General features: G+C 39.8%; 1 protein-coding gene across 9 annotated transcripts in view; it reads right to left on the reverse strand.

The window, feature by feature from the left end:
- CAB39L (calcium binding protein 39 like) overlaps nucleotides 1-14,640 on the reverse strand; it is a 156,756-nt gene that overhangs the window by 96,544 nt on the left and 45,572 nt on the right. For 2 of the 9 annotated variants that reach the window (XM_023748647.1, XM_006083539.3), the window contains exon 3: nucleotides 6,527-6,663. The exons of 2 other annotated variants lie outside the window; for them this stretch is intronic. The gene's annotated coding sequence lies outside the window, so the exon portion shown is untranslated. Of the gene's footprint in view, nucleotides 1-6,526; nucleotides 6,915-14,640 lie in introns of those variants that run through there. 5 more of the 9 variants (XM_023748649.1, XM_014449144.2, XM_014449134.2 and 2 more) reach the window with 3 other exon arrangements.

Genomic DNA, 14,640 nt, shown 5'->3' on the forward strand with positions numbered 1-14,640 from the left:
GAATAGAGAGAGAGAAACAATGATCAGCTCTTCCTGCAAACCTTCCGCCCCACCCCACCCACTGGGGATTTAGCCTGCAACCTAGGCATTTGCCCTGACCATGAATCAAACTTGATTCATGGGTCTATGCTCAACCATTGAGCCACACCAGCTGGGCAGAAAAACCTATCTTGTTTTGAATAGAAAAATTAAATATCATTAAAATGTCAATTATTCCACAAGCCTTTGGTTTGATACAATTCCAATCACAAGTCAAAAAAATTTTTGGTAACTAAATTAGGCATACCAAAAAGCAAGGACAACAAATTTTAAGTAAAACTTGCACAGGAAAAACAGACCAATAGAACAAAAGAGCCCAGACACAGATGTTAAAATAAGTTATAAGTGACTGTCAAATTTTTTTCTTTTTAAATATATTTTCATTGATTTCAGAGAGTAAGGGAGAGATAGATAGAAACATCAATGATGAGAATCATTGATTGGCTGCCTCCTGCATGCCCTCCTACTGGCAATCTAGCCCACAACCAGGGCATGTGCCCTGACTGGTTCATGGGACAGTGCTCAACCCTGAACCACACAGGGCAGGCCAAATTTCTTGATGTAAAATTATCTGTCTATTTTTAGAAGTGATAAAATAATCTCAAAGAAAAAGACTGACATGTCAGAGTCCATATAAATATGCTACAAATCTAATAAAATTTTTGAATTTTTATGGATGAAATAAAATTATAGGCAATAAGAGAAATTCTGTGATATGAATATAAATGGTAGAGGGTTAATTAATCCTATCTAATAAAGGAGAAACATGGTAATTAGCCATACCTCTGCTACGCTTCCCATTGACTAATCAGGGAGATATGCAAATTAACTGCCAGCCAAGATGGCGTCCGGCAGCCAGGCAGCTGACGGGAACAGGGAGGCTTGCTTGCTTCAGTGACGGAGGAAGCCAAGCTTCCCCGCCTGTCTTGCCAGCCTTTGAGCTTCATCTCTAAGAAAAATTGTAACAAATATAGAAGCTAAACCAAACCACAGAAACCTGCTTTAGTCAGCCAGGCTTCAGCCAGCAGGACCACAACATTGTTTCAAATACAGAAGTTAAACAAAGGCCAGAAACCTGCTTTCAGCAGCCGAGGCCTCAGAGCTAAAGCTGGCCCAGAATAAAAAAAAAAAAGAAAAAAAAAGGAGCGGTTGGGAGCTTCAGTCACCCGCCAGCCTGAAAACGGCCCTCAGCCCCTCACACAGACTGGCCAGGCAACCCAGTGGGGACCCCCACCCGGATCCAGGACACCCTTCAGGGCAAACCAGCCGGCCCCCACCCATGCACCAGGCCTCTATCCTATATAGTAAAAGGGTAATATGCCTCCCAGCACCGGGATCAGCGGAGCAGGGGGCAGCGACAAACCCCCTGATCAGCGTGACAGGGGGCAGCGACAGGGGCAGGGCACAACCTCCCTATCCGCCCTGCTCTGTTTGTGACAGGGAAGGCGCCCCAACCCCCTGATCAGCCCTGCTCTGTGCCTGATAGGGGGGAAGCTCCCAATCCCCTGATTGCGCTGCGGCTCTGTGTTTGACAGGGTGCGGCTCACCAACCCCCTGATCAGCCCTGCTCTGTGTGTGACAGGGTGCGGCACCCCAACACCCCCCCCCCACGGGCCCTGCTCTGTGTGTGACAGGGTAGAGCCATAACCTCTCCATTGGCCCTGCCCTGAGTGTGACAGTGGCGGCGCCCCAACCCCCTGATCGGCCCTGCTCTGTGGGTGATAGAGGGTGGCGCCCCAACCCCCCTCCACGGCCTTGCTCTGTGTGTGACAGGGGTAGAGCCATAACCTCCCCATTGGCCCTGCCCTGAGTGTGACAGGGTGCAGCGCCCCAACCCCCTGATCCGCCCTGCTGTGTGTGTGACAGGGGGCGGTGCCCAAGCTCCCTATCGGCCCTACTCTGTGAGTGACAGGGGGAGCTCCTCAACCCCCTGATTGGCCCTGCTCTGTGTGTGACAGGGTACAGAGCCCCAACCCCCCTGATGGGCCCTGCTCTGTGAGTGACAGGGGGCAGCGCCCCAACCCCCTGATCGGCCCTGCTCTGTGAGTGACAGGGGGTGGGGCCGCAACCTCCCCATCGACCCTGCCTTGAGTGTGACAGTGGGCGGTGCCCCAACCCCCCAATCGGCCCTACCCTGAGCGTGACTGAGGGTGGCATCGCAACCTCCCCATCCGCCCTGCTCTGTGCATGACAGGGGGCACCCCAACTCCACAATCGGCCCTGCTCTGAGCCCGACCAGGGGCTGCACCTAGGGATTGGGCCTGCCCTCTGCCACCCGGGAGCAGGCCTAAGCCAGCAGGTCATTATCTCCTGAGGAGTCCCAGACTGTGAGAGGGCACAGGCCGGGCTGAGGGACCCCCTCTCCCCGCCAAGTGCACAAATTTTTGTGCACCAGGCCTCTAGTCTATATATATAAAAGGCTAATTGGCAAAGTGTGCCCTCGGGAGTTCGACCGGGAGATGGGGAGTCAGCTGCTATGATGACTTTTCCAGAAAAAACAACCAGTAATTTCATTCATTAGTAACATTTCTGTTGACAGCTCCAGTCATTTGTTGGAGCTAAAATTTTCTACACCTATTAGATATTAATGATTGTCAAGAAATAATAACTTTACATTCAAATTTTATAATCTCAATTTATAGCCGAGATTTGAAGCTAGGTTAGTATTCTCAAAAACCAGTAACTGTAGCCCAGCTGGTGTAGCTGAGTGGTTGAGCGTTGACCTAGGAACCAGAAGGTCACAATTCGATTCCCAGTCAAGGGCACATGCCCAGGTTGAGGGTTCAATCCCCAGTATGGGGTGTGCAAGAGGCAGCCACTCAATGATTCCCTCTCATCACTGATGTTTCTCTCTCTTGCTCTCTCCCTCTCACTTCCTCTCTGAAATCAATAAAAATATTTTAAAAATTAAAACAAAATAAAAACTACTAACTGTAATCAAACATCAGATCTCTGAAATTCACAATGGTTATTCTTCACAACAGAATTATCAAAGGAAACTCAAAATTCACTTTTATTTTTAGTCTTTACTCTAAGTACATACATAACAATCACCAAATTTTGACTAGATACTGTTATTGGTATTGAGACAAGGTTTTTGGTTATAGTGTGAAATATAACTATTTCATAGCTTCAGTAAGCCCTTGTGCCTGTCTATGAACTGTCAATCTATAAAAACATTAACATGGGAGAGTAGAGATGAAAGCAATTTAGCTGAAGATAACTTGCATCCTATAGATTTCCAGGTGTGTAGTTTTTCTGGCTGGGTAGGTTAATATAGCCTTTCATATTTCCAAAGCTGCAAAAGCCTAGAAGAGTTTTTGCTAGAAGTTTAAGACATATAAGTCACAAAACTGAAAAGTATATTATATCATTCAAAAGCAGTAAAGATTTCAGCTTAAACCAATTATTTTCATTACTGATGGAATATTAAGTAGGACCACAATGAAAAAGCATTTAATAGCTTTTTCCCCTTGCTAAAGAAATATCAGTAAATATTATCTTTAAGCTACATTTTAAATACATATGTACATGTATATGTAAACAGAGATCCGTATCTCAGAAATGAAAAACTGTCTAAACTATTTCACCTTATTTTATTCAATCAATCAATCAATCAATATTAAGCAACTATTATATGCCATTTAGGAATACTCAAAAGCATTACTTTTTAAATAATTTGCCACATAAAAGAATGGTAATTCCTGAACTTTTCTGAATTTTTTTCATGTAGTGGTAGGTTTATTTTAATTTATAAAAAATTAACAAAGAAAGTGTAGTGTTTTTTAATCAAATGGAAAAGTCTTTCTGTACAATATAAGGATCATACAATATAAGTGTAATCTGCATTCATTTCCTATTTATTTTGTTATTGATTTTTATATCTGTTCATTGCATTACTAATTTAAAAATTTTATATCTTGGCACTTTAGAGGAACTTTTAGGGCAGAGTAACTAACCTTAATTTGCAACCTAATTGGAATTTTCCAAATAAGCCACATTTCTTCTTATGGGTCCTAGTATACACAGGCAAATACATAATTCTTTTGAGTTAAAGTTGATATCGCCGAAACCGGTTTGGCTCACTGGATAGAGCGTCGGCCTGCGGACTGAAGGGTCCCGGGTTCGATTCCGGTCAAGGGCATGTACCTGGGTTGCAGGCACATCCCCAGTAGGAGATGTGCAGGAGGCAGCTGATCGATGTTTCTCTCTCATCGATGTTTCTAGCTCTCTATCTCTCTCCCTTCCTCTCTGTAAAAAATCAATAAAATATATTTAAAAAAAAAAAGTTGATACCTTACTTCAGAATGTCTTATGTACTCAAGATACCTAGCTGGTAAATTGCTTTCCCTCATCAGCATCCCTACTCATTCAGGATTACCACCAAGTTATCCTATGTTCTTTTCTTTTTCTCTTAATAGTTAGGTCTATTCTGTATTACTAGTACATTGCTTTGTTAGAGTCTCACATTTCAATCAGTTCTTGTCAGGTCATCTCTCTCATAATGAAAACTATGTGCCCTTAACCCCCTCTCCTTTTTAGATTAATTTGGAAAAATTACTCCGTTCCATTTTTTGTGAAATAAATAAAGAGTTTAGTCTTCATCTTGTATCTATTTACTAGATACCTACTTATGTGTCAGAACACTGGGCTAGACCTCTGAAATAAATGATAAGCATAAAAGCAATGGCTAGAAATATTTCTGTAGCAAGGAAAAGAATAATCACTGATTTTACATGAGCTTAGATCTCATAAACAGTGCAATTAATCTTGAAAGCTCTTAAAGCTAGAAATCTAATTTATAAGCATTCTTCCAAATATCCATCCAACTCTTAGTAAACTTGCTTTTCTTCAAGCATTAATAGTTAGGATAAAGATAATGTCTCATTCAACATAATTGTTTTTATATTTAGTTTCATCACTAAAACTAATTTTCTAGTATTTTTCAGGATGGCAATGGTTTTGCTACAATGTGAGTAAAATATATTCTTAGGCTATAATAAAAGCCAACAATAATTTGTTAAATTGATTCCCAAGGAACATGGGTCCAAAATTCTCAACAACCGACTCACAAAAAAACTTCTCAAATACAAAATATTTGTAAACTGGGCATAACTTATTCTTTATTTCTATACGAGCTTAAGAAATGGTGCCACCACTAACATAATAACAATGAATTGCTAGTTTAAAATAAAATTATTTTCAAGATTGCGAAGCTGTGTGCCAGTCTTCTATCAGTCCAAGAAGGACTGAGTGTGGGAAATTCTGTAAAGAAGTAGAAGTTGGTTTGTGATATTATCTCTATTGTATTTACTTTTGACTTCAAATGCAAAATACTTGTCCAGAAAAGGTTTCCACAGACCAGCTGAGCTTCTTATTATACATAGATCAACAAGCTAAAAAAAAAAGAAATCCCACAAAACAAAACCTGTTCTACTGGCTTCCATATACATAGAGGAAATATTAGAGAAAGGATAGCCATTTTATATTATGTCTAGGGCACAAATCCTTTTAATATGTGTACTGACACTCTGCTGAAGTTTTCATTTCAGCTAAGTTGTTCTGTTTAAAGAACTTACTTGAATCAGTAAGGACATTTTTTGAGGCTGGCAAAGTGCAGATTAGAAACTTTGCTTAGAATGGTACATCTTTACACAATGACTCAGTTTAGCAGCTAACAATATATACTTCCTTCCTCCAGCAGAAGAATGATTACATGCCTTCCCTTGATGCCCTTAAAATGAGATATGTAAAATTAGCATACACTCTGCTATGCTAAGTTTATATCAGAATGTGAATACATATTTTAAGAGTTCTTTTTCTTTTTTCTGCTCTATTGCTTTCTTACATATATGTGCATCTGGTTATTCTAGTTCTCCAGTGGACCATTCTGTGAGAGCTTGGTATCAGCTATAAGAACAATACAACTGCATTATTCCTTAATTTAAAATCCATGTGCATTCATTTTGTATCAAATGGTAAATCTAACATGTAAATTGTCTAATTTTATTTTTATTATGGAACTTTCAAGAGGTCATGTGCCACTTGAATCATGAGAATTCTGTAATTTAATAACTGAAAATACCAAATATCACAATGATAATTTTAAATTTACTGCACTAGGCAGAAAAATATAACTTGAATTTTTATGAAGTTGAAAGAGTAAGGTGAAAAATGATATACTGCCATTATTTTATTTTTGGAAACTTTGTAAATAAAAACCCGTTTCCAAAATAAGATATTTCACAGACAGAGAATAGTTGGTAGTAGTTCAAGTGTCTTAGGCAACAGAAGAGTATTGTTTTGTAGCCTTTGTTTTTTTAAACCTCTCCTAGTAACAGCAGTTTATCATTTACAAAGAAACAAGGTAACAACATGATTTAAAATGAATATATAAGCAATAACTGTAAAACTTTAACTGAAACTGAAGTTTACCATATCAATTCCATTTCTATGAACTGGTATAGATAACCTGGTTGATACTCACCAAATGTTATAGAAATCCCAGGCTTGTCTAAGCAACAACAAGTAGACACATAGTGAGGTGCTGAAGACAGCTCTCTTGTGGGTTAAAAGGACTTCAGAAGAAGTAGCCTTTATCTTCCATTCAACAGGGGGTGATTCCTATTACCAAAGCGTGGCAGAGAAAAGAGTTTCCACAATCCAGTCTTGACTTTCTGCCTCTGTCTTTGAAGAGTAACAGTTACCACCGAAAAACATTAGCAGAATACGATCACTTGAACACTCACACAAGGCAGCTGTAAATTTCCACTCTCTTTGCTTGCTCTCAGATTCCAAGCATTGCTTTTAATCTGTCACAGGCAGTTCTGTTTCTGGTCAAACCAGCTTGCTTATGTGTTCTCTTCTCCCTCTCTAACACCCTTTTTAGAAACATAACCACACAGTCATATCTCCCCTCTTTTTCTTCCTCTGAACAAATCTTGCAACGTCACAAGAATGTGTATAAGACAATTAAGCTGAGGCAACCTTCATTCTTTGCCAAAAAAAGAGTCTAGGGATAAACAAAACCTTTTTCTCATTACATTTTTTCCCCTTTAAGTCCTATACTTATTCATGCATGGGGTTTTGTCAACGGATTAAACTGGTCTGACCATCTTGTTTAAAAATGTAAATAAAGGTTTCTAATAAAGGTATGTTCAAAGTGATAATAACAGATTCATCTGCCAATATACTAGTTCCGTAGGGAAGATGTTATTCCCAATCATAATAAGAAAGTGTAGCAAGTAAGTATTCAAATATTTTATCTTGAAATTAAAATACTTAAAAAATTAATCTTGAGATTTAAAACCTAAGGAGATTTTAGAATTAGAGTATTCATAATTTAAAGATTAATTTTGTGAAAACTTAATGTATTTTTAAATAGGGTATATATATTTTTAGGGTATATTTTGAAATTTAGAATCAACATCTGAGATTATAAAAGAGAAAATTATAAAGAATATAAAAAATATTGACACTAAAGATAATAAATAGAACAGCTTAACCCTGGTCAGTGTAGCTCAGTTGGTTGGAGTGTCGTCCCATACACTGAAAAATTGTGGGTTTGATTCCTAATCAGGGAACATACATAGGCAGTAGGCTCAATCCCTGGTTGGGGCATGTATGGGATGGCAACCGATCGATGTTTCTCTCACATCAATGTCTCTCTCTCTCTCTCTTTCTCTCTCTCTCTCCTTTCTCTCTCTTTCCCTCCCCTCCTCTCTCTCCCTTTCTCTTTCTTTCCCCCCCCCTCTCTCTAAAATCAATAGGGATGTCCTTGGGTGAGGATTAAAATAAATAAATAAATAAATAAATAAATAAATAAATAAATAAATAAATCTACTTATACCATTCATGTGCAAACCTAATGTAATTACTTTGTTACTGAAATATGTCTAAGAATATGAGCTTAAATAAAGTAAAAGGTACATGTCTTTACTTTTTTAAACTTTAGAAAGTCTCCTCTCCCCACCGCCCATCACACATATATAAGCATTATTGTCAGGATGTATAATACCTCTTCAATGAAAATTTAAAAAGCTAAGGGCTACAAATTTTTTTTCATTATTATACACATATAATTACAGAGTAAACTATCCTAAAATTATGGATCTCTTTGTAAGGTTCGGGAATGAGGAATTAGGTAGAAAGCTGAGTGAGACAAAATGGATAAAGGACTTAAATGTACGACGAGAAACCATAAAAATACTAGAAGAATCCAAAGGCAACAAAATCTCAGACATATGCCGAAGCAATTTCTTCACTGATACAGCTCCTAGGGCACTTGAAACTAAAGAGAAAATGAACAAATGGGACTACATCAAAATAAAAAGCTTCTGCACAGCAAAAGAAACCATCAACAAAACAACAAGAAAGCCCACTGCGTGGGAGAACATATTTGCCAATGTCATATCTGATAAGGGCCTAATCTCCAAAATTTATAGGGAACTCATACAACTTAACAAAAAGAAGATAAACAATCCAATCAAAAAATGGGCAAAGGATCTAAATAGACACCTTTCAAAAGAGGACATTCAGAAAGCCAAGAGACATATGAAAACATGCTCAAAGTCACTAATCATCCGAGAGATGCAAATCAAAACAACAAAGAGGTACCATCTCACACCTGTCAGAATGACTATCATCAACACATCAACAAACAACAAGTGCGGGAGAGGATGAGGAGAAAAGGGAACACTCGTGCACTGCTGGTGGGAATGCAGACTGGTGTAGCCACTATGGAAGACAGTATGGAGTTTCCTCAAAAAACTAAAAATGGAACTCCCATTTGACCCTGTGATCCCACTTCTAGGAATATATCCCAAGAAACCAGAAACACCAATCAGAAAGGATATATGCACCCAGATGTTCATAGCAGCACAATTCACCATAGTTAAGATCTGGAAACAGCCTAAGTGCCCATCAGTAGATGAATGGATTAGAAAACTGTGGTACATCTACAGGATGGAATACTACGCTGCTGTAAAAAAGAAGGAACTCTTACTGTTTGCAACAGCATGGATGGAACTGGAGAGCATTATGCTAAGTGAAATAAGCCAGTCAATGAAGGAAAAATACTACATGATCTCACTCATTCATGGATAATAAAGACCATTATAAACTTATGAACAAAAATAGATACAGAGGCAGACCTGCCCTGAACAGACTGTCAAACTACAGCGGGAAGGCCAGGGAGGATTGAGGGGCAGGAGGGGGTGGGGGGGTAAGAGATCAACCGAAGGACTTGTATGCATGCATATAAGCATAACCAATGGACATAAGACACTGGGGAGTAGGGGAGGCCAGGGGATTGTCAAGGGCGGGGGAAAAAAGGAGACATATGTAATACCCTTTGTAATACTTTAAGCAATAAAACAATTAAAAAAGAAAAGAAAAAAAAAGAGTAAGAAGAAAAAAAAAGAAAGCTGAGTGAGATGGTTGGTGACAGGTCTAGGTAGCATTTGTAGGAGTCTTTGGAATTAGGAGGCAATGTACTCAGGTTGGAATATGTGCTGGATCTCTGAGAATGCTAGTTAGAGCCGGTTTTAGAGTATTCTGTTCTAACTCCTTAGCTCCAAAGATTTTTGGGTACTCTGTTTCCTACTATGTGTTACCAATCAAAATTCTTGGGTTCTTCTAATGACCAATACCATGCCCCAATTATAGACATGATAAAATTAGTTATTAGCCCTATTATTATTTTAATCCTACTCTCTGAAGAACTGAAATATGTCTAAGAATATGAGCTTAAATAAAGTAAGAGGTACATATCTTCACTTTTTAAATTTTTTAAAAATATATTTTCATCGATTTCAGAGAGGAAGGGAGAGGGAGAAATAGAAACATCAATGATGAGAGAAAATCATTGATCGGCTACCTCCTTCATGACCCCAACTGGGGATCAAGTCTGCTACCCTTCAGTCTGCAGGCCAACACTCTATTCACTGAGCCAAACCTGCTAGGGCAAGATAAATATCTTTAAACAGTTGTTTACAACCCTTAAGAAAAACAAGAAAATAAAGTGTGGATTACTTCTTAATCTATATATCATACATTTAATACATATTTCCTAATATGCACATTTTTATTTAAATGCACATGAATGGTATAAGCAGATTTATTTATTTATATACACATTTCTTAATCTAGTTCATTTAGACTTTTAAAATTTAAATATATTATAAGGTAATTCACATCTTAACACATAAGAAATAGTCATCAAAGACAACTAGAGATTAGTCTGCTGATTATTCCTTCAATTGGTAGTTTTGTAAAATTTAGAGGTTTTTTTTTCACTAAAAAAATATTTTTATTGATTTTTAGAGAGAGGAAGATAGAAGGAGAAACATTAATGTGAGAGCAAAACATTGACTGACTGCCTCCTGCATGCCCCCTACCAGGAATCAGGCCCACAACCTGGGCATGTGCCCTGACAGGGAATCAAACTGGCAACCTTTCCATGCAAGGACGATGCTCAACCAACTGAGCCACACTGGCAAGGGCTAGAATTTTATTTCCTACTAGAGGCCGACTGCACAAAATTTGTGCACTGGGGGGGGGGGTATCCCTCAGCCCAGCCTGCACCCTCTCCAATCTGGGACCCCTCGGGGGATGTCCGACTGCCCACAGGGATCGGGCCTAAACCGGCAGTCGGACATCCCTCTCACAATCTGGAACTGCTGGCTCCCAACAGCTCACCTGCCTGCCTACCTGATTGCCCCTAACTACTTCTGCCTGCCAGACTGATCACCCTGTAACCGCTCCCCTGTCAGCCTGATTGACATCTAACTGCTCCCCTGCCAGCCCGATTGCCCACAACTGCCCTCCCCTGCCGGCCTGGTCACCCCTAACTGCCCTCCCCTACCGGCCATCTTGTGGTGGCCATCTTGTGGGAGGGTGTGATGGTCAATTTGCATATTACCTCTTTATTATATAGGATTTTTAAAGAAATGGAGATGATCCCAAATCATTAAAAGGAATTAAATGCCCAGTATCTTGCTGAGTCTAAAATTACACTGAAAGAGTTCTGAAATAACTGAAGAAATTCAGAATTTGTAATGGGGGTGTAGATACTTAGAATAACTACAAGGTTAATTTTCATAAATCACTTTCAAATTGGGAGATGTTATATTTACTATGATTCTAAGCCACAAAATAAAGACATGGTATTCAAAATATATAAGACTGAGTACCTATGATTGTGTACAGTTTATATTTGATACCTGCTAAACACCATTTTTAAGATGCATACAAAGGAATCACAAAAAGTGACCTTATAATAGACCACAAAGAAATCAATAAATTATCAAAGGAAACATAGTACAAGCTTCATCTTCTGGACGCAAGATGATAAAATACCTTAAAATTTCTTCAAGGGATAAGTAAAGGTTCTTTTTTTAAAAAAACCCTTATAATACTTGAAAATGAAAAACAAAACAAAACACCTTGGTAAGCCCTAGGCCAGGGGTCCTCAAACTTTTTAAACAGGGGGCCAGTTCACTGTCCCTCAGACCGTTGGAGGGCCGGACTATAGTTTAAAAAAAACTGAACAAATTCCTATGCACACTGCACATATCTTATTTTGAAGTCAAAAAACAAAATGGGAACAAATACAATATTTGTATTTGCATGTGGCCCGCGGGCCGTAGTTTGAGGACCCCTGCCCTAGGCGGTTTGGCTCAGTGGATAGAGCGTGGGCCTGGGGACTAAAGGGTCCCGGGTTTGATTCCGATCAAGGGCACACACCCGGTTGCGGTCTTGATCCCCAGTAGGGGGCATGCAGGAGGCAGCTGATCAATGATTCTCTCTCATCATTGATGTTTCTCTCTCTATCTCTCACTTTCCCTTTCTCTCTGAAATCAATATGTATATATATATATTTTAAAGAACCTTGGTCAGAGGAATAGTGGCATGAGAGATCCACTTGGCCTCTCCCTTTGAAACTTCAACAAGTTGATCAACTATAACTCAACTAAGGACTCCCTGTCAATATAGAAGCAGGCCTGAGAGACCCATGCATTGAAGCATCTAAAGATGGGCAACTAGGAATAAACAGGGAGGCAAGAAGGGAGGAGAACTCAAATGGCCACCTACACAGCCCTGCAGCCAGGAGCTGGCAATCAGTTCGGCCAGAGAGAGGAGGAAACCAGTGGTAGCAGGTCTTCCACGGACTGGGAGAAACAGAGAGCTTCAGTGGGCTCTCCAGCAGGGTGAGCAGTGTGAACAGCAGCTAAGCCAGCAGAGCCACCCAGGCAAGGACACAGCATAAGGGTTCTGCCGTGGCTGTCTGCCACTGGGTGGTGGTGTTTCAGACAAAGAAATGGAGCCACAGAGCACTGCCACTCCTTAGACTCCCAAAACTCTCCTCTAGTTGTCCTTGGTGTCAGATAGAGGAGCATATTACCTGCTAACTGACAGCTACTGCAGTAGAATTGCAATTGCAATAGTTTCCCCCTCTGATTGATCTCTAGGTGGGGTGCGTGGGGGGCACTCTACAGGGTTGCCATTACAGTGAGGGTAAAACAAACCCCACCCCAAAGCAGTGGGGCTGTACTGTCTTACAGAAGCTAAGGAGAGCAACTCTGGTAGGTCACAGAGGTAAAAATCTTGTGATTCAGCACCACCTACTGGAAAAATAATAGAAAGACCTCTTTGGAGAAAGCTGCTAGATAAAGGACAATAATACAATATAATATATTAGTATGTTTAGACAAGTGGTTCCTAACGTGGGGCACACGCCTCACAGGGGGGCAATTTGAATTTTAAGGTGGGAAATTCAAGAATGAGTTATTAACAGTGAATTTTTTGCATTTCTTATGGCTCTAGGGGCCTCATATACATTATATAAATATATATTGTGACATTTATACATTTCAGTTTTCTATTATATGTTTTGAAACTTTATTTGCAATTTTTTGATATCACTCCATATTATTATTTTTTCAACAACTTCTTAGTGATTTCTTCCTCAGTACTTCAACTGTCCTTTCGTTCTTTTATTTTTCTCTTTCATGGATGTCATGTTCTTTGGAAGCTTGTTTAGACCAAGTTAATGGCCTTTAAGGCTTTCTACACATGAATAGGAGTTCACTTTATTTATTTATTTATTTATTTATTTATTTATTTATTTATTTATTTTTAAATATATATTTTATTGATTTTTTACAGAGAGGAAGGGAGAGGGATAGAGAGCTAGAAATATCGATGAGAGAGAAACATCGATCAGCTGCCTCTTGCATATCCCCGACTGGGGATGTGCCCACAACCAAGGTACATGCCCTTGGCCGGAATCGAACCCGAGACCCCTCCGTCCGCAGGCCAACGCTCTATCTACTGAGCCAAGCCGGTCAGGGCAGGAGTTCACTTTTTGAATAATAAGAATTATATGTCACAGGGGGGCATCAGGATTTTAGAGATGCTTAGGTGGGGCATGGCCAAAAAAAGATTGAGAACCACTGGCCTAGACAAAGGAGACCAGCAAATACCATGAATAACCACAGTAATGAGGAAGCTCAGAAAGAAAATGAAAAATCTCCAGAAAGAAAGCTGGAACACATGAATAAAATGACAGAGAATTCAAGATTGCCGTTCTGAAAATACTTAACAAGATGTGAGAAAATACAGAAAGGGAGTTCAATGCACTCAGAAAACAAATTAATGAAAAAAATGAATACTTTACCAAAGATTGAAACTTTAAAAAAGAACCAATCAGCCCTGGCTGGTTTTGCTCAGTGGTTAGAGTGTTGGCCTGCAGACTGAAGGGTTGTGGATTTGATTTCTGTTCAAGAACATGTACCTTGGTTGCAGGTTCCCCAGTCCGGGTAGGGGCTAGTGCGGGAGGCAACCAATCAATGTGTCATAATCTCATGTCAATGTTTCTCTCTCTCTCTCTCTCTCTCTCTCTCTCCCTCCTCCTCCCTCCCTCTCTTCCCTTTCCACTCTCTCTAGAATTCAATGAGAAAAAATATCCTCGGGTAAGGATTAAAATGAATGAATGAATGAATGAATGAATGAATAAATAAATGGACCAATCAGAAATCTTGAAAATGAAGCATGCAATTAAGGAGATTAAGAGCAAACTACTAAGCATAGGAAGGAGAGCAGACCAGATGGAGGAAAGGATTAGTGACATCGAAGATAGGAATCTAGAAATGATGCAAAGGGAAGGAGAGAGACTTGAGCATAAACAAAAAGAAAGAAAGAACTCTATGAGCACTATTTGACTCTGTCAGGAAAAGCAATATAAGAATTATAGCCATACCCGATGAAGAAGAGAGGGAAAAAGGAATGGAGAGTCTATTAAATAGATAGTGGATGAGAACTTCCCAAATCTATGGGAAGAACTAGATCCTTAAGCCCCACCAGTGTGGCTCAGTGGTTGAGCATTGACCTATGAACCGGGAGGTCATGGTTTGATTCCTGATCAGGGCATATGCCCCGTTGGGGGCTCAATCCTCAGTGTGGGGTGTGCAGGAGGCAGCCGATCAATGATTCTCTCTTGTCATTGATATTTCTATTCTCTCTCTCCCTCTCCCTTCCACACTGAAATCAATAAACACACACACACACACACACACACACACACACACACACACACTGGAT

The sequence above is a fragment of the Myotis lucifugus genome, unplaced genomic scaffold (assembly GCF_000147115.1).
Source record: "Myotis lucifugus unplaced genomic scaffold, Myoluc2.0 scaffold_7, whole genome shotgun sequence".
Classification (NCBI taxonomy): domain Eukaryota; kingdom Metazoa; phylum Chordata; class Mammalia; order Chiroptera; family Vespertilionidae; genus Myotis; species Myotis lucifugus.